General features: G+C 43.5%; 1 protein-coding gene across 1 annotated transcript in view; it reads right to left on the bottom strand.

The window, feature by feature from the left end:
• The window catches only part of LOC106093862 (uncharacterized), a 393,898-nt gene that overhangs the window by 118,917 nt on the left and 253,668 nt on the right, over positions 1–21,313 (bottom strand). The window lies entirely within an intron of this gene.

Raw genomic sequence — 21,313 nt, 5'->3', positions numbered from 1 at the left:
ATGTCGAGAGGCTTAACTTAACTCACAGTCCCAAAATTTGTCAAAATCGGACAATAAATGCGCCTTTTATGGGCCCTAGACCATAAATCGAAAGATCGGTCTATATGGCAGCTATATTCAAATCTGAACCGATCTAGGTCAAATGGAAGAAAGATGTCGCAGGGCCTAACACAACTCGCTGTCGCAAATTTTAGCAAAATCGGACAATAAATGCGCTATTTATGGGCCCAAAGCCTCAAATCGAGATATTGGTCTATATGGCAGCTATATTCAAATCTGAACCGATCTAGGTCAAATGGAAGAGAGATGTCGAAGGGCCTAGCACAACTTACCGATTCAAATTTCAGCAAAAGCGGATAATAAATGCGCCTTTTATTGGCCCAAAGCCTCAAATCGAGATATCGGTCTATATGGCAGCTATATTCAAATCTGAACCGATCTAGGTCAAATGGAAGAGAGATGTCGAAGGGCCTAACACAACTCACTATCCCACATTTTGGCGACATCAGACAATAAATGCGCCTTTCATGGGTCCAAAACCTTAAATCGGAGGATCGGTCTATATAGTAGCTATATCCAAATTTAGACCGATCTGTGCCATATTGCTGAAATATCTCGAAGAGCCTAACACAACTTACCGATCCAAATTTCAGCAATATCGGACAATAAATATGGCTTTTATGGGCCTAAGACCCTAAATCGGCGAATCGGTCTATATGACAGCTATATCCAAATCTGGACCTACCTAAGCCAAATTAAAGAAGGATGTCGAAGGGCCTAGCATAACTTATCGATCCAAATTTTAGCAAAATTGGATAATAAATGTGGCTTTTATGGGCCCAACACCTTAAATCGAGAGATCGGTCTATATGGGGGCTATATTCAAATCTGGACCGATCTAGACCAAATTGAAGAACGATGTCGAGTGGCCTAACATAACTCACTGTCCCAAATTTCGGCAAAATCGGACAATAAATGTGCCTTTGATGGGCTCAAAACCTTAAATCGAGAGATCGGTCTATATGGCAGCTATAGCCAAATCTGGACCGATCTATGCCATATTGCAGAAATATGTCGAAGGGCGTAACACAACTCACTGTCTCAAATTTCAGCAAAATTGGATAATAAATGCGTCTTTTATGGCCCAAAAAACTTTAAATCGAGAGATCGGTCTATATGGCAGCTATATCCAAATCGGGACCGATCTAAGCCAAATTGAAGAAGGATGTCGAAGGGTCCAGCACAACTTACCGATCCAAATTTCAGCAAAATCGCATAATAAATGTGGCTTTTATGGGCCCAATACCTTAAATCGAAAGATCGGTTTATATGGCAGCTATATTCAAATCTGGATCAATTTAGTCCAAATTGCAGTAATATATCGTGGGGCTTATCCTAACTCACTTTCCCAAATTTCGGCGAATTCGGACAATAAATGCGCCTTTGATGGGCCCAACACCTTAAATCGAGAGATCGGTCTATATGGCAGCTATATCGAAATCTGGACCGATCTGGGCCAAATTGAAGAAGGATGTCGAAGGGACTAACACAACTTACCGCCCCAAATTTCAACAAAATCGGATAATAAATGTGGCTTTTATGGGACAAAGAACCTAAGTCGAACTGTCCGCCCGTCTCTCCTTCCGACCGTCTGTCAGTCGAAAGCGCGCTAACTTTCGTAGGAGTAAAGCTAGCCGCTTGAAATTTTGCATAAATACTTCTTAGTAGTGTAGGTCAGTAGGGATTGTAAATGGGCCAAATCGGTCCATGTTTTGATATAGCTGCCATATAAACCAATCTGGGGTCTTGACTTCTTGAGTCTCTAGAGGGCGCAATTCTTATCCGATTTGAATGAATTTTGGAACGACGTGTTTTGTTATGATATCCAACAACTGTGCTAAGTATGGTTCAAATCGGTTCGTAACCTGATATAGCTGCCATATAAACCGATCTTGGGTCTTGACTTCTTGAGCCTCTAGAGGGCGCAATTCTCGTCCGATTTGATGGAAATTTTGCACGACGTGTTTTGTTATGATATCCAACAACTGTGCCAAGTATGGTTTAAATCGGTCTATGTTTTGATATAGCTGCCATATAAACCGATCTTGGGTCTTGACTTCTTGAGCCTCTGGAGTGCGTAATTCTTATCCGATTTGACTTAAATTTTGAACGTGGTGTTTTGGTATCACTTCCTACAACTGCGCTAAGTATGGTTCAAATCGGTTCATAACCTGCTATATCTGCCATATAAACCGATCTGGGGTCTTGACTTCTTCAGCTTTTAGAGGGCGCAATTCTTATTCGATTAGAATGAAATTTTGCACGACGTGTTTTGTTATCATATTCAATAACTTTGCCAAGTATGGTTCAAATCGGTTCATAACCTAATATAGCTGCCATATAAACCGATCTGGGGTCTTGACTTCTTGAGCCTCTAGAGGGCGCAATTCTTATCCGATTTGAATGAATTTTGGAACGACGTGTTTTGTTATGATATCCAACAACTGTGCTAAGTATGGTTCAAATCGGTTTATAACCTGATGTAGCTGCCATATAAACCGATCTGGGGTCTTGACTTCTTGAGTCTCTAGAGGGCGCAATTCTCGTCCGATTTAATGGAAATTTTGCACGACGTGTTTTGTTATGATATCCAACAACTGTGCCAAGTATGGTTGATATCGGTCCATTACCTGATATAGCTGCCATATAAACCGATCTTGGGTCTTGACTTCTTGAGCCTCTAGAGGGCGCAATTCTTATCCGATTGGAATGAAATTTTGCACGACGTGTTTTGTTATGATATCCAACAACTGTGCTGAGTATGGTTAATATCGGTCCATAACCTGATACAGCTGTCATATAAACCGATCTGGGGTCTTGAGTTCTTGAGTCTCTAGAGGGCGCAATTCTTTTCCGATTTGAATGAATTTTGGAACGACGTGTTTTGTTATGATATCCAACAACTGTGCCAAGTATGGTTGAAATCGGTCCATGTTTTGACATAGCTGCCATATAAACCGATCTGGGATATTGACTTTTTGAGCCTCTAGAGGGCGCAATTCTCTTCCGATTTGGCAGAAATATTGTACAACAGCTTTTCTCTTGACCTTCAAAAAAATCATATTTTTGTAATGATTTGTTTAGCCTCACTCTAATTTAGCCTCTTTACCAAGCTTTGACATGGCTGAAACCAAATTGCCCATGGGCCTTCTTTCATCTTCTTAATAACTATTATTTCAATGAATAGCGACATAATGTAAATGGCAGCCTCGAGCTTCTGTTTATTTTTTCTATACGAGATTGAAATCTTATATTTCGATCAGACAGAAAAAAAAAAAGAATTTCGTGCTTCCCTCTTAAAAAAGAGTTTTTTCGTTTGTTTTGGTGGGACTTATAACGAAATTTATTTTTACATGCCTTTTCATATGAATTTTTTTTCTTTGTTGAAATAGATTTTTGGTTGAATTGTGGCGGGTAAAGCTGATCAAGTGTTTTCTTAATACACTTCAGAAGGAGATGACGATGACGACGACGACGACCAAGACGACGATGATGATGATGATGATGTTGGGATGAGGTAGAAGGAAACCAAATCTGTAACCATACTGAAATGTAGATGAAACACTTGAGACATTGACGATTTGTGTGTCGTAATTTTTGTTTTTTTTGTTTTGGTTTTTGGCTTAAGTGGATCACGTTTCCTTAAGATTTCGCCTAAGGCCGCCACAGCCATGGACCACCGTATGTTGTGGTATCTGCTCGGCAAGTTATGAACACTGAGACAGCACAAACTTGTAGATTTTCTAGGGAAATGCTTCAGAGGGGCAAAGACATAAAGGAGCAGAGAAGGAGAGAAAAATTCAAACAAATTTATTTGGAATACAAACAATTACAAATGTGTCAAGTCGCCATCAAACATCTGTGGCATCATCATCAACATCAGCAGCACCATCCGCATCTTGGCCTCTATGGCATAGTTCTGTCTGGTTGGGCCAGTTACACTTAGGGGCAATGGGCTGCTCACTCAAGTGGCAGTTCTTTTGATTCGTGGCTAAATATTTATGGAAATTCATATGCGGACCACCTACAGGGTTAAATGGCAAGAGCGAGAACTAGAGCCGTAGCCACACTAAGCAAAGTTGTTGCCATTCCCTGGGAAAAGGTGTTGAGGTGTTGTAACCGTTTTATGTGAGAATGTAGGTCGGTCACGGTTTGGAATTTTACCTTTTGCTTGCGGAAAAATCCCATTTTAAATTTTTCATAATTGTTGTAGAACATGCGCTTGCCATGCCAAGCTCCACACACATATATGTAGAGCATGCAATTCAATGAAGCATAGATTTCCTATTGAAGCATAAACATTCGAAAATTTCTATTCTTGCCATTCTCTAATGACACAACTCTTCTTTGAACTTTTGCCCATTCAATGTAATCCAAGCAGGTTAATGTTTATCCTTTATAAGACTAAAGGAAACTCTTGCAGATGCTTCGAAGCTAGCAAGTATAACCATCAATCACATTTTGTTTGAAAATACTACAGTTTTTGGTACTTTTTGGGTTAAATACTTTAGCAAGAAGCATAGTCAAACAGTGGTTGTGAGTAAGAAAATAGTGAAAATTTTCTCAATACTTTAAGGGGCAATAAGAGTATGGAAGGATGTATGGCAGGCAAAACACCTTGAACAAAGTTCTTCGTGAGCGTCATTATAAACAGTTACTTAAAAATACCTTTCCCAAATCACTTGAGTCTAACCTAAAGTTTATTTCACAGAAATCGAACCATCGGCTGCCTGATACCGACTAAAAAAATAGTGAATAGAGTTAATGCTCAATGAGGTTTTTTATCCTCCACTTTACTCAGTTGGTCTTTCCGTTTGTATTACCTCGGAATTTTGGACTACGACTCCAATAATAATCTGTGATTTTTTATCTCCATGACATTCCATGCGTCTGTCGAAATCATGCTAACAAATGGATAGGTGAGTCTCTCACCCGTCTCATCAAATTTTGCATAAAATGGCATAGCTGTTAAATAAACCGCTCTTTTGATTTTACTTCTTGAACCCTGCAACATATGTACCAAATATGATCTAAGTCGGCCCATTAACTGATTATGTATCTCTTATATAAATCGATATCCAGTATTCAGCCATTGAAGACCCGATCTAATCTCATTGTCCGAATCGGTCCCTAATATGATATAGCTCTCATTTAAAATAGATCTCCTGATTTGACTTTTTGTGCCTAAAGAGGGCGTAATCATTATCCAGCTGAAATGTTGAACAATGACTTCTGCTATGACTTCCACCACCTATACCGAGTATGGTCCAAATCGGCCCACAACTTGCTAAGATTCCACTTAAACCGATCTGTCCATACTTGCAATAGAACTTGACAAACACCACCTCCAAAATCTCAGGCAAATCGAGTAATAATTGCGCCTTCCCAAAGCTCAAAAAGTCAAATTCGGAGATCGGTTTATATGGCAGCTATGCCAGGTTATATACCGATTTAGACCATACCTAGAACAGTTGTTGGAATCATACCAAAACGACATATGCAAAATTTCAACCATATTGGATAAGAATTTTGCCCTCTAGAAGGCAGAGAAGTCTAATCCGAAGATCGGTTTATATGGCGGCTATATCAGGATATAGACTGATTTAGACCATACTTAACACAGATGTTGGAAGTATACAATAAAAACACTTGATGCAAAATTTCGTCCACTTCTGATAAGAATTGCGCCCCCTATAGGCTCAAGAAGTCTATTCGGGAGATCGGTTCATATGGCGGCTATATCAGGTTATGGACTAAAATAGACTATACTTGACACAAGTGTTGGAAGTCATACCAGAACACTTCAGCCAAATCGGATAAGAATTGCGCCTTCTAGCTGCTCAAGAAATTAAGACCCAAGATCGGTTTATATGACAGCTATATCAAAACATCGACCGATATGGCCCATTTACAGTCCCAACCAACCTACACCAATAGGAAGTATTTGTGCAAAATTTCAAGCTCCTCTCTTTACTTCTTCAAAAGGTACCGTGTTTTCGACAGATCGACTTGAAATATTATGACGATCAACAATTTATATATTATATATATACTCCATGGGGCATTAGACGCATATTTCGAAGTGATACAAACGGAATGATGAAATCAGTAAACCCCTTATCCTATGGAGGAGGGTATAATAAACCGATCTATTTCTTCTTGCGCCTCCAGAGGGCGTAACTTTTCAAAATTAGATGAATTTTTGCACAATTATCCAAGCTTTAACTTCCATCCATCCTTTCCTTCCACTTTATTTCACCCATTCTTCCTTCTTTCTTAGCTTTCATCTACTGTTTTGCATTCCATTCATTCTCCTTACCTTTCTTCTTTGTATTCATCCTTTTTTACATCCTTTCTTTCATCTTTCCTTCCATCATTACTTCCTTTCTTCCTTCCATCATTCCATCCTTCCATCATTCCATCCTTCCTTCCTTCTATCCTTCCATCCCTCCTTCCTTCCATCCTTCCTTCCATCCTTCCTTCCATCCTTCCTTCCATCTTTCCTTCCATCCTTCCTTCCATCCTTCCTTCCATCCTTCCATCCTTCCATCCTTCCTTCCATCCTTCCATCCTTCCTTCCATCCTTCCTTCCATCCTTCCTTCCATCCTTCCTTCCATCCTTCCTTCCATCCTTCCTTCCATCCTTCCTTCCATCCTTCCTTCCATCCTTCCTTCCTTCCTTCCATCCTTCCATCCTTCCTTCCATCCTTCCATCCTTCCATCCTTCCATCCTTCCATCCTTCCATCCTTCCATCCTTCCATCCTTCCTTCCTTCCTTCCTTCCTTCCTTCCATCCTTCCTTCCATCCTTCCTTCCATCCTTCCTTCCATCCTTCCTTCCATCCTTCCTTCCATCCTTCCATCCTTCCATCCTTCCATCCTTCCATCCTTCCATCCTTCCATCCTTCCTTCCATCCTTCCATCTTTCCATCTTTCCTTCCATCCTTCCTTCCATCCTTCCTTCCATCCTTCCTTCCATCCTTCCTTCCATCCTTCCTTCCATCCTTCCTTCCATCCTTCCATCCTTCCTTCCATCCTTCCTTCCATCTTTCCTTCCATCTTTCCTTCCATCCTTCCTTCCATCCTTCCTTCCATCCTTCCTTCCATCCTTCCTTCCATCCTTCCTTCTATCCTTCCTTCCATCCTTCCTTCCATCCTTCCTTCCATCCTTCCTTCCATCCTTCCATCCTTCCATCCTTCCATCCTTCCATCCTTCCTTCCATCCTTCCTTCCTTCCATCCTTCCAGCCTTCCAGCCTTCCATCCTTCCATCCTTCTTTCCATTCTTCCTTCCATCCTTCCATCCTTCCATCCTTCCATCCTTCCATCCTTCCTTCCTTCCTTCCTTCCTTCCATCCTTCCTTCCATCCTTCCTTCCATCCTTCCTTTCATCCTTCCTTCCATCCTTCCTTCCATCCTTCCTTCCATCCATCCATCCATCCTTCCTTCCATCCTTCTTCCCTTCCATCCTTCTCTCCTTCCATCCTTCCCTCCATCCTTCCTTCCATCCTTCCTTCCATCCTTCCTTCCATCCTTCCTTCCATCCTTCCTTCCATCCATCCTTCCTTCCATCCTTCCTTCCATCCTTCCTTCCATCCTTCCTTCCATCCTTCCTTCCATCCTTCCTTTCATCCTTCCTTCCATCCTTCCTTCCATCCTTCCTTCCATCCTTCCTTCCATCCTTCCTTCCATCCTTCCTTCCATCCTTCCTTCCATCCTTCCTTCCATCCTTCCTTCCATCCTTCCTTCCATCCTTCCTTCCATCCTTCCTTCCATCCTTTCTTCCATCTTTCCCTCCACCCTTCCATCCTTCCTTCCATCCTTCCCTCCACCCTTCCATCCTTCCTTCCATCCTTCCTTCCCTCCTTCCTTTCATCCTTGTTTCCTTCAATTTTTCCTTCCATCCTTCCATCCATCCTTCCTTCCATCCTTTTTTCCTTTTTTATCGACTTCAAATGCACTTTCACACCACTGTCCATGGCATAGCCCGCAGCACAAAACTTATCCGCTTAAGTGGAATTATGAAAGTTCTGCAGCTACGCTTTTTTCGCCACCACGAAAAGTGCTGCAGAAAAACTAACCAACCTAAGGCGAAAACAAAAAATTGTTATCCGAAAAGTTTTAAGTGCAAATAATCTCTTTTTATCGATTCATCTTCGCTGATGCTGGTGCTGCTGAAAAAAAGTGAGTCCTTGTGCAGGACACGCTGTTTACCTAGCCCAGAACATCAGGCTTCAGCATTAGGAGGTAAAAGTTTTGACAAACTTTGTACATTTGTTAAACGTCCAGATAATGGTTGGGCAAAACAAGCAACAAAAATAAATTGAGGTTCATAAATGAGGTTAAACTGTAGACCCTGCATTGGCACCTGCCTCCCAGACAGGGCGGCAGTGCATTGCCAATAGAAATTCCAAAGAGTGTAAGAAAAAGAAGAGAGTTTGCCAACAGATACAAATCAAATTTCAATTAATCATTGGCAAAAAATCTCTATTTGAGAGCAACAAACTACCAACACAGCAAGTGTTTAGATAAATGTCCTGATTCACACACAACTAAAGAAAAAGAGTTGGGAAAAACTAAATGGGAAATTACTTTTTTCACCACTCTTTTCTATTACATATCGAGGAATTTTGGCTTATGGGTGGTCACCGTATAAGCCACCTTGCCTTGGGAAGTAGACATGAGTGTTGTTAACGAGGACTTAGGATGAGAATGCATGACAAGGATAATGATGAGGATGAGTTTGTTGAATACACAACAAAAACATTTGATGAGGACATGAGTGATAGGAAAACAAAAACAAAAGGAATTTATAAAAATATAAAGGACACGCTAACCATACGCATAGCAGAATCAGTGATGCCGCCTTAGAATTATATGCAAATGCAAATTAGCCCATGAACATTCCATTATGGAACTGGGGCAGACTTCTCACAAATCAATGAGAAGTCTATTTAGTTTTAAGCTCAATGATAAGGGACCTCCTTTTTATAGCCGAATCCGAACGGCGTGCCGCAGGGCGACACCTCTTTGAAGAGAAGTTTTTACAGGGCAAGGTACCTCACGAATGTTGCCAGCATGAGGAGGGGATAACCACCGCTGAAAAATTTTCTGATGATCCTGCCAGGATTCGAACCTAGGCGTTCAGCGTCAAAGGCGGACATGCTAACCTCTGCGCTACGGAGGCCTTAGAATTCTATACAGGAGAAATAAAAACGTCTTTAGTTCGGCAGTGCAAAACTTTGGATACCCACCACCATGAATAATAAATCCCTCCTCTTTTATAACAACTCCACTATCACATCCATGCTAATATGCAAATGGAGGCTGGTCTGATTCAGGTCTCGAGAACTCTCACATATGTCACAGTATCAGGTCTATATGGCAGCTATATCTAAATATAGTCTAATCGGGACCGTATGGTGATCTGATGATGGGAGGCCCAATACAAGCCCTATTAGCTCTGAATATAGACCGATCTGAACCATATTTAGGAGTGACGACGGTAGGCTTAAAAAAAATCACTCAAATTTCAGCGAAATCGGGTATAAATGCAGCTTTTATGGGCTCAAGACCCCTAATCGGCAGATCGGTCTATATGGCAGCTATATCTGAATTTAGACCGATCTGAACGATATTTGAGTCGGATGTCGGGAGGCTAAAGATAATTCACTGTTTTTAATTTCATCGAAATCGGATGATAAATGCGACTATTACGGGCTCAAGACCCGTAATCGGCAGATCGGTATATATGGCAGATAAATCTGAATATAGACCAATCTGGACCATATCTAGGAGTGACGACGCAAGGCTTAAAACAACTCACTGTCTCAAGATTCAGGGAAATCGTGTTATAAATGAAGCTTTTATAGGCTCAAGACCCCTAATCGGTAGATCGGTCTATATGGCAGCTATATCTGAATTTAGAACGATCTGAACCATCGGATGTCCGATGGCTTAGGATAACTCACTGCTTTTAATTTCAACGAAATCGAATAATAAATGCGTCTGTTACGGGCTTAAGACCCTAACCCTGCATATCGGTCTATAGGGCAGCTATATGTAAATATGATCCGATATAAGCCATATTGAATATCAGAGACCCTAGTAAAACTTCCTGTTTCAAATTTCTGCGAAATCGGGAAAAAAATGAAGCTTTTATGGGCCTACGATTGTGATACCACAGTAGCGATAGACCAAAGCCTCTGGCGGGAATCGAACCCATGACCCCTGAACTAGTAATCCAAACACGCTACCAACTCGGCTACCGGGGCGCCCCATATATATTCTTGATCAGCGTACAAATCTAAGACGATCTAGCCATGTCCGTCCGTCTGTCCATCTGTCTGTTGAAATCACGCTACAGTCTTCAAAAATAGAGGTATTGAGCTGAAACTTTTCACAGCTTCTTGTTTTGTTCATAAGTAGGTTAAGTTCGAAGATGGGCTATTTCGGACTATATCTTGATATAGGCCATCATATTGACCGACCCGCCGATTTAGGGTCTTAGACCCATAAAAGCCACATCTATTATCCGATTTCGCTGAAATTTTGGACAGTGAGATGTGTTAGGTCCTTCCACATCCCTCTTTAATTTGGGCCAGATTGGCCCAGATTTGGATATAGCTGTCATATAGACCGATCCGCCGATTTAGGGTCTTAGGCCCGTAAAAGGCACATTTATTGTCCGATTTTGGCAAAATTTGGGACAGTGAGTTGTGTTAGGCCCTTCGATATCCTTCTTCAATTTGGCCCAGATCGGTACAGATTTGGATATAGCTGCCATATAGACCGATTTTTCGGTTTAAGGCTTTGGGCCCATAAAAGGCGCATTTTTTGTCCCATTTTGCTGAAATTTGGGACAGTGAGTTGCATAAGGTATCTCGACATCCTTCTTCAATTTGGCCCAGATCGGTCCAGATTTGGATATAGCTGTCATATAGACCGATCCGCCGATTTAAGGTTTTGGGCCAATAAAAGGCGCATTTATTATCAGATTTTGCTGAAATTTGAAACAGTGAGTTGTGTTAGGCCCTTCGACATCCTTTTTCAATTTGGCCTAGATCGGTCCAGATTTGGATAAAGGTGTCATAAAGACCGATCCGCCGATTTATGGTCTTAGGCCCATAAAAGCCACATTTATTATCCGTTTGCGCTGAAATTTAAGACCGTGAGTTGTGTACAGCCCCTCGACATCCTTCTTCAATTTGGCTTACATCGGTCCAGATATGGATATAGCTGTCATATAGACCGATCTCTCGATATAAGGCTCTGGGCCCATAAAAGGCGCATTTATTATCAGATTTTGCTGAAATTTGAAACAGTAAGTTACGTTAGGCCCTTCGACATCCTCCTTCAATTTGGCCTAGATCGGTCCAGATTTGAATATAAGTGCCATATAGACCGATCTCTCGATTTAAAGTTTTTGGCCCATAAAAGGCACATTTATTGTCCGATTTTGCTGAAATTTGGGACAGCGAGTTGTGTTACGCCCTTCGACATCTTTCTTCAATTTGGCCTAGATCGGTTCAGATTTGGATATAGCTGTCATATAGACCGATCCGCTGATTTTGGATCTTAGGCCCGTAAAAGCCTCATTTATATGCAAAGTTCGTCCCGGCCGAACATAATGCCCTTTTACTTGTTATTATTATAACATGGCAACACTGATCACATCCCACCACCCATACACTCTCACACCCAGGGACACTCAACCTGCCAAGGCTTCTTTTTAGGATAGACAGACAGTCACTCAACTTTGTCTAATGAAAAACGATTACAAAACAAACACTAAACTCACAACATACCCGTACGTCGGCAATACTCCCCGCAATGGGATAAAGCTGAGCGGGGCAAAGGAGGAAAAGTACTAGGAAAGCTAAGAATAAAAGAATGTAATTTAAATTGGAACATCTGACTTGGGACTCAAATGATAAATGCATGAGCAAACATTACACACATATGCCCATGCCCTGAAACAACGGCAGTAACAACAAGGACTTTGGCAGGACGACTAAAACACAACAAGAAGAAGAAATTAAACAACAACAACATCATCACGAATGTGCAACATTAAGTATTCATGCACTTTGAAGCATCATCGTCCACATAACAAATGGTGTCTGCGACGGCCATTGTGATGCAATTCAAATGCATCAAAATGCTGCACCACTTCCCCCACAATCCTCCACCCCACTCACCCAAAGAGGGGAGCTCAAAAACAAATGCCACATGATAAGAATGCATTGGAGTGGCCAAATGTAAAAGTTTTTCCATATCACTGCACTGCCATTGTTCACATTGGGCTGTGCAAAATGTTGGTCTAAGTTCAGAGAATGAGTTTTTGTTTTGCACCAATTTTTGACATAAGTTTTTCCACATATGTCATTTTCGAGCATTTTAAAGGATAACAAAAACATTTGCTTTCAATTCTGGTAGTTCTTACAGCCAACCCCATTACAATGAGGTTTGGAGGCAGCCAAGACAAAAACACATACACACTTACACTTGTGTCCGTCTGACACTTTGAGGGAATTAACAAAACATTTGTTTGTGATGAGCATTTATTTGTTTATGGCACATGCTGTACTTGTGTTCTTGACGCCGGCTCTGATGCCTGATGCCTCCTCTATGATGATGGTGAGGCAAAAACATTTCAATGATTTTGTTGTTGCTGATGTTTTGAGGATAGCACAATTAATTTTGAAGCCTAACAGCATTTCCTTAATTTCTGCACAAATTTTCAAACAACAAAAAATTATTATAAGAGCAGCTGCCTCAACGCCAGCAACGACAACCAAAAACCACAAGACAACAACAATATGTTAAAGAAACCTTAAGAGAAAAAAAATATAACTTAAACTAAAGTTTTTGTTCTATTTTTATCAACCATGATGAGTTCGTTGACAAGAAAAGTGACAGTGGTGATATTCGATATTGACATAGAATGGACGCAAGACCTTAAATCGACAGATCAGTCTAAATGACAGTGACATCCAAATCTGAACCAATGTGTGCCATATTACAGAAGGCTATCGAAGGTCTTAACACAACTCACTGTCCCAAATTTCGGCGACATCGGACAATAAATGCGCCTTATATGGGCCCAAAACCTTAAATCGAGAGATCGGTCTATATGCCAGCTATAACCAAATCTAGACCGATCTGTGCCATATTAAAGAAGGATGCCGAAGGTCATAGCACAACTCACTTTTCCAAATTTTAGCAAAATCGGACATTAAATGCGCCTCTTATGGGCCCAACACCTTAAATCGGCGGATCGGTCTATATGGCGGCTATATCCAAATCTGGACCGATCTGAGCCAAAATGGAGAAGGATGGCGGAGGGTCCAACACAACTCACTGTACCAAATTTCAGCAAAATCGGATAATAAATATGGCTTTTATGGTCGTAAGACCCTAAATCGGCGGATCGGTCTATATTGCAGCTATATCCAAACCCGGACCGATCTGAGCCAAATTGGAGAAAGATGTCGAAGGTCCTAACACAACTCTCTGTCTCAAATTTCGGCGACATCGTACAATAAATGCGCCTTTTATGGGCCCAACACCTTAAATCGAAACACCGGTCCATATGGCAGCTATAACCAAATCTGGACCGATCTGTGCCATATTAAAGAAGGATTTCGAAGGGCCTAACACAACTCACTGCCCCAAATTTCGGCGACATCGTACAATAAATGCGCCTTTTATGGGCTCAAAACTTCACATCGAGAGATCGGTCAATATGGCAGCTATATCCAAATCTGAACCGATCTGGGCCAAATTGAAAAAAGATGTCGATGGTCATAACTCAACTCTCTGTCTCAAATTTCGGCAACATCCGACAAAAAATGCGCCTTTTATGGGCCCAACACCTTAAATCGAGAGATCGGTCTATACGGCAGCTATATCCAAATCAGGACCGATCTAGGCCAAATTGAAGTAAGATGTCGAAAGGCTCAACACAACTCATTCTACAAAATTTCAGCAAAATCGGATAATAAATGCGTCTTTAATGGGCCTTAGACTTTAAATCGAGAGATCGGTCTATATGGCAGCTATATCCAAATCTGGACCGATCTGGGCCAAATTGAAGAATGATATCGAAGGTCCTAAAACAACTCACTGCCCTAAATTTCATCAAAATCGGATAATAAATGTGGCTTTTATGGACCTAAGACCCTAAATCGTCGGATCGGTCTATATGACAGCTAAATCATAATCTGGACCTATATGAGCCAAATTAAAGAAGTAAGTCAAGGGGCTTAACTTAGTTCGCTGTCCCAAATTTCGGCCACATCGACAATAAACGCGCCTCATATGAGCCCAAAACCTCAAATCGAGAGATCGGTCTATATGGCAGCTATATTCAAATCTGAACCGATCTGGTCCAAATTGAAGAAGGATGTCGAAGGTCATAGCACAACTCACTGTCCCAAATTTCGGCGACATCGGACAATAAATGCGCCTTATATGGGCCCAAAACCTTAAATCGAGAGATCGGTCTATATGCCAGCTACAACCAAATCTAGACCGATCTGTGCCATATTAAAGTAGGATGTCGAAGGTCATAGCACAACTCACTTTTCCAAATTTTAGCAAAATCGGACATTAAATGCGCCTTTTTTGGGCCCAACACCTTAAATCGGCGGATGGGTCTATATTGCAGCTATATCTAAATCCGGACCGATCTGAGCCAAATTGGAGAAGGATGGCGGAGGGTCCAACACAACTCCCTGTCCCAAATTTCGGCAACATCCGACAATAAATGCGCCTTTTATGGGCCCAACACCTTAAATCGAGAGATCGGTCTATACGGCAGCTATATCCAAATCTGGACCGATCTAGGCCAAATTGAAGTAAGATGTCGAAAGGATCAACACAACTCATTCTACCAAATTTCAGCAAAATCGGATAATAAATGCGCCTTTTATGGGCCTAAGACCCTAAATCGTCGGATCGGTCTATATGACAGCTATATCCAAATCTGGACCTATCTGAGCCAAATTGAAGAAGGATGTCGAAGGGCCTAACACAACTCACTGTACCAAATTTTAGCAAAATCGGATAATAAATGTGGCTTTTATGGGAATAATTTCCTAAATCGGCGGATCGGTCTATATGGCAGCTATATCCAAATCTGGACCTATTTGGGCCACACTAAAGTAAGATGTCGAGTGGCCCAACACAACTCACTGTCCTAATTTTCAGCAAAATCGGATAATAAATGTGGCTTTTAAGAGCCTTAGACTCTAAATCGGCGGATCAGTCTATATGACAGCTATATCCAAATCTGGATCTATCTGGTCCAAATTAAAGAACGATGTCGAGTGGCCTAATACAACTCACTGCCCCAATTTCAGTAAAATCGGATAATAAATGTGGCTTTTAAGAGCCTTAGACTCTAAATCGGCGGATCGGTCTATATGACAGCTATATCCAAATCTGGATCTATCTGGTCCAAATTAAAGAACGATGTCGAGTGGCCTAATACAACTCACTGCCCCAATTTCAGTAAAATCGGATAATAAATGCGCCTCTTATGGGCCCAAAACCTCAAATCGAGAGATCGGTCTATATGGCAGCTATAACCAAATATGGACCGATCTAAAGCAAATTAAAGAAGGATGTCGAAGAGCCTTACACAACTCAGTGCCCCAAATTTCAGCAAAATCAGATAACAATTTTGGCTTTTATGAACCTAAGACCCTAAATCGGCGGATCGGTGTATATGACAGCTATATCCAAATCTGGACCAATTGGGGCCAAATTGCAGATCGATGTCGAGTGGCCCAACACAACTCACTGTCCCAAATTTCAGCAAAATCAGATAATAAATGTGGCTTTTATGGGCCTAAGACCCCAAATCGGCGGATCGGTCTATATGGCAGCTATCTGGACCGATCGGAGCCAAATTGGAGAAAGATGTCGAAGGTCATAACACAACTCCCTGTCCCAAATTTCGGCAACATCCGACAATAAATGCGCCTTTTATGGGCCCAACACCTTAAATCGAGAGATCGGTCTATACGGCAGCTATATCCAAATCTGGACCGATCTAGGCCAAATTGAAGTAAGATGTCGAAAGGATCAACACAACTCATTCTACCAAATTTCAGCAAAATCGGATAATAAATGCGCCTTTTATGGGCCTAAGACCCTAAATCGTCGGATCGGTCTATATGACAGCTATATCCAAATCTGGACCTATCTGAGCCAAATTGAAGAAGGATGTCGAAGGGCCTAACACAACTCACTGTACCAAATTTTAGCAAAATCGGATAATAAATGTGGCTTTTATGGTCCTAAGACCCTAAATCAGCGGATCGGTCTATATGGGGGCTATATCTAGAAATAGGCCGATATAGCCCATCTTCGAACTTAACCTGCTTATGGACAAAAAAAGAATCTGTGCAAAGTTTCAGTTCAATATCTCTATTTTTTAAAGACTGTAGCGTGACTTTTTTGTAGGGATTTTTAAGCACTTTCGCCTAAAAGTTACTGCAATCGTCCCCCATGCTATAAGAGACCTCGATCTGAACTTTCTGCCCAATGGATTCCGCATCCAGTACCACAATCCATTTTCGATCCATAAGTAAAATGTTAAAATCCCCAAACCTAATGCGTCCCTTTTGCCACTCAGCCAGGTTAGGTATTAGCACACGCAGCCTACAGTTCACAAATTCCACCCTCGCCAGTCTGTCTGGCGAGGGTGGAAGTCGACCATAGTCTTATCGAACAGACCGCTAGCCTTTGAAGCTGATCCAGTTGCAATAAACTGAGCCGCGTCCTGCCGGCGGATTCCGTGACATACAGGTCAATCGGCTGAATCCCCAGCAGCACCTCCAAGGATCAGGTCGGCGGCGTGCAGTAAACTGAGCCGCGTCCTGCCGGCGGATTCCGTGATATACAGGTCAATCGGCTGAACCTCCAACGATCTGGTCGGCGGCGTAGTACCCATATCTCAGGCCACTCTGTTGCCTTACATGCAACCATAGGTCAACACCGCATCGCATCACAGCCGAGTACAGCCAGTGCATCAATCTAGGCCGGAGACCCCAACTCTACCCAACAAGACTCTGACACTAATCGAGAACCGCGAAGGCCTTTCTGATCCTAGACTCCAGAATCAAGTCCCAGTTCAATTTACTATCTAGAAAAAACCCAAGGAGTCTTGCCGACTCGGACAGCTCCGAGGCCAGCCCCCGCAGCTTCGGTAGTCTAAAGAGAAACCCTTTGCACTTTGCTGATAGTGCTATTGAGTAATGATACCCTCCCTGTGCGAGATCCTCCGTTGGGCAGATACTGCGTGGTGGTCAAGAGCCTATGGCCGAGTATTTTACGGCCGAGCATGTCACTAACACTGGACTTGTCTTGAGGAGACATGACTTCGAACTACTGATTTGACTATCGTGTGGTCATTGCAACATCAAGCCTTTAGGGTCATGCTGCACAAAGGGTAAGGCGAACTTCTGCAGGGCTCATGGTTACGAGGCGTTGTTGGAGATGGTAGCGCTCTTTTTTCGTCAGTCTTTTTTTTGGTAAGGCACAGGATTATGTTGTGAACACTCACACGATCAGTTGGGCTAGCAAAATGTTTAGTGTCTAGGAAATGGCTTTTTAGAGGCCGAGGAGCACTACAACCTAACGATTGAAACACAGTTTCACTCTTTCAAATGCTTTCCCTCTTTACAGCACTTCAACTCAGCTTTTATGCCCACAGTGCAGCAAGGACCTTTTTTTTCCAGCTAGGCCTATTTTGCTCCCACTGCAGCTGATGGATAAAAAGAAGCCACACCGAAAACTGCATTCAGCATCAGCAGCAGCAGACAGCACACAGCAGTCAATGCACTTTCAACAAGACGCCATCATAGCATATCGCTGGCTAAGTTGCTGGGTTGGCTGGTTGCTGCCACACTGCCTGCGAGTAATGAAAGCTGGAAACTGCAGCAAGTACTCCACCATCATAGAGCAAGAATTATGCTCACACACGAACACACACACACAAAGACAAGTGCAAACAAATTGAGAAAATAAAATAAAAAAAAAAAAAATAATTTTTTAACTCCTTTTTTTGTAAGCCTAACAAAGTTTATGACGCAAATATGCCAAAAACGAGTAGTAAAACAAAAGAATTGAGCAAAAAGGAACTCCACTTGCATTTTGCAGCGGAATGAACAAAAACAAAAAAAAGCTTCTCAACAGCCAGCAACCAAGCTGCCTGAGCCCCATCACCATCAGCCGAAGTAGTTGCTGCAGCATCTACGGAAAAATGCATATCTTTTTTGTTTTGCACTTTTTTTTTTAGACAGAAAATTTTCCATTGTGCTGCTGGGAGAAAAAAGAAAAATTGCACGGAAAGGAACATTATTTAAAGGCTTGAAGGATAAAATAATAAAAAAAAGCTGTGTTGACTACGACGACAACGGTCATGTGCATGTTAATCTCCTGCAGACTCCTTGGGGGCAAAAGAAAAGGAACACAACACCACCCACATTCCGGCAACGCTACTATAACGATGAACAACCAACCAACAACCATATCCTTATCTACCTTGGAGTGCAACATAACGGTTTGTTGTTTTCCTTTTCCTTTAATTTTCGTTGCATGAAAACACAACAACAAAGCATAACAACGAAAACACCAACAACGACAACATCATCAGCCTCCAAGAGGAAAAAATAACGAGTGTTTCCTTTGCCGTGCCTTATCCTTATCCTTAGGTTTTTGGCACAAGGCCGAAAAGCACAATGGGATGTTGTTTCAAAAAAGTGAAAAGTGATGATTTGGTGAATCCTTCATAGCCGCCAGAGGTCTTTCGAGAAGATAGTATGGTATTGGACCCGGACGCAATCAAAACCAGGAACATTTAAGAGATAATAGACTCAACTCAATGTAGGTCACCGCAACGCAGAGGTTAGCATGTCCGCCTCTGTCGCTGAATGCCTGAGATGAATCCCGGCGAGTCCAGCAGAAAAAAATTTTCAACGGTGATTTTCCCCCTCCTAATGCTGGTGAGGTACTTAGTGAGGTACTGTGCCATGTTAAAACTTCTCCCCAAAGAGGTGTGGCACTGCGGCACGCCGTTCGGACTTGGCCAATTATCATTGAGTCTTAAACTTGAATCGCACAGCACTCATTGATATGTGAGAAGTTTGCCCCTGTTCCTTAATGGAATATTTATGGGCAAATTTGCAAAGACACAATGCAAGCGGCTCAACCGAAGCAGCCATAGTAATCCTATTGGAACTCCTCCAAGGAAAACAAAGGGAAGGGCTAGAGAAGAAGAGATCACCAAGAGATGGCAAAAACGTGATGTTATGCTGTGTTCCGTTTTCCACTGGATAAACAAGACTCGGGGTAAGTGACCCAATCAACTTTCACCCAACTTCATTCAACCTCACCCTGATGCTATGCGGCCGTCCGTCCGTCCTTCCGTCCGTCCTTCCGTCCGTCCTTCCGTCCGTCCTTCCGTCCGTCCTTCCGTCCGTCCTTCCGTCCGTCCTTCCGTCCGTCCTTCCGTCCGTCCTTCCGTCCGTCCTTCCGTCCGTCCTTCCGTCCGTCCTTCCGTCCGTCCTTCCGTCCGTCCGTCCTTCCTTCCGTCCTTCCGTCCGTCCGTCCTTCCGTCCGTCCTTCCGTCCGTCCTTCCGTCCGTCCTTCCGTCCGTCCTTCCGTCCGTCCTTCCGTCCGTCCTTCCTTCCGTCCGTCCTTCCGTCCGTCCTTCCGTCCGTCCTTCCGGACGGAAGGACGGAAGGACGTTATGCTGTGTTCCGTTTTCCACTGGATAAACAAGACTCGGGGTAAGTGACCCAATCAACTTTCACCCAACTTCATTCAACCTCACCCTGATGCTATGCGGCCGTCCGTCCGTCCTTCCGTCCGTCCTTCCGTCCGTCCTTCCGTCCTTCCGTCCGTCCTTCCGTCCGTCCTTCCATCCTTCCGTCCGTCCTTCCGTCCGTCCTTCCGTCCGTCCTTCCGTCCGTCCTTCCGTCCGTCCTTCCGTCCGTCCTTCCGTCCGTCCTTCCGTCCGTCCTTCCGTCCGTCCTTCCGTCCGTCCTTCCGTCCGTCCTTCCGTCCGTCCTTCCGTCCGTCCTTCCGTCCGTCCTTCCGTCCGTCCTTCCGTCCGTCCTTCCGTCCGTCCTTCCGTCCGTCCTTCCGTCCGTCCTTCCGTCCGTCCTTCCGTCCGTCCTTCCGTCCGTCCTTCCGTCCGTCCTTCCGTCCGTCCTTCCGTCCGTCCTTCCGTCCGTCCTTCCGTCCGTCCTTCCGTCCGTCCTTCCGTCCTTCCGTCCGTCCTTCCGTCCGTCCTTCCGTCCGTCCTTCCGTCCGTCCTTCCGTCCGTCCTTCCGTCCGTCCTTCCGTCCGTCCTTCCGTCCGTCCTTCCGTCCGTCCTTCCGTCCGTCCTTCCGTCCGTCCTTCCGTCCGTCCTTCCGTCCGTCCTTCCGTCCGTCCTTCCGTCCGTCCTTCCGTCCGTCCTTCCGTCCGTCCTTCCGTCCGTCCTTCCGTCCGTCCTTCCGTCCGTCCTTCCGTCCGTCCGTCCTTCCGTCCGGCCTTCCGTCCGTCCTTCCGTCCGTCCTTCCGTCCGTCCTTCCGTCCGTCCTTCCGTCCGTCCTTCCGTCCGTCCTTCCGTCCGTCCTTCCGTCCGTCCTTCCGTCCGTCCTTCCGTCCGTCCTTCCGTCCGTCCTTCCGTCCGTCCTTCCGTCCGTCCTTCCGTCCGTCCTTCCGTCCGTCCTTCCGTCCGTCCTTCCGTCCGTCCTTCCGTCCGTCCTTCCGTCCGTCCTTCCGTCCGTCCTTCCGTCCGTCCTTCCGTCCGTCCTTCCGTCCGTCCTTCCGTCCGTCCTTCCGTCCGTCCGTCCTTCCGTCCGTCCTTCCCGTCTGTCGAAAGCACGCTATCTTTTGAAGGAGTAGAGCTAGCCGCTTGAAATTTTGCACAAATACTTCTTTTTGGTGTAGGTCGGTTGCGATTGTTCTTGAATTTGGGTTGGGTTCGGATTGGGTCTTGACTTCTTGAGCCTCTATTGGGCGCAATTCTCGTTCGATTTGACTGAAATTTCGCACATGTGTTTTGATATAACTTTCAACAACTGTTCGAAGTATGGTGCAAATCGGTACATAATCTGATATAGCTGCTATATAAACCGATCTTGGATCTTGACTTCTTGAGCCTCTAGAGGGCGCAATTCACCTCCGATTTGACTGAAATTTTGCACATAGTGTTTTGGTATCTTTTACAACAGCTGCGCGAATTATGGTCCA

Source organism: Stomoxys calcitrans, chromosome 1, assembly GCF_963082655.1.
Source record: "Stomoxys calcitrans chromosome 1, idStoCalc2.1, whole genome shotgun sequence".
In the NCBI taxonomy this organism is placed as follows: domain Eukaryota; kingdom Metazoa; phylum Arthropoda; class Insecta; order Diptera; family Muscidae; genus Stomoxys; species Stomoxys calcitrans.
The sequence above is the reverse complement of the archived record's forward strand: the minus strand, read 5'-3'. Positions and strand labels throughout refer to the sequence as shown.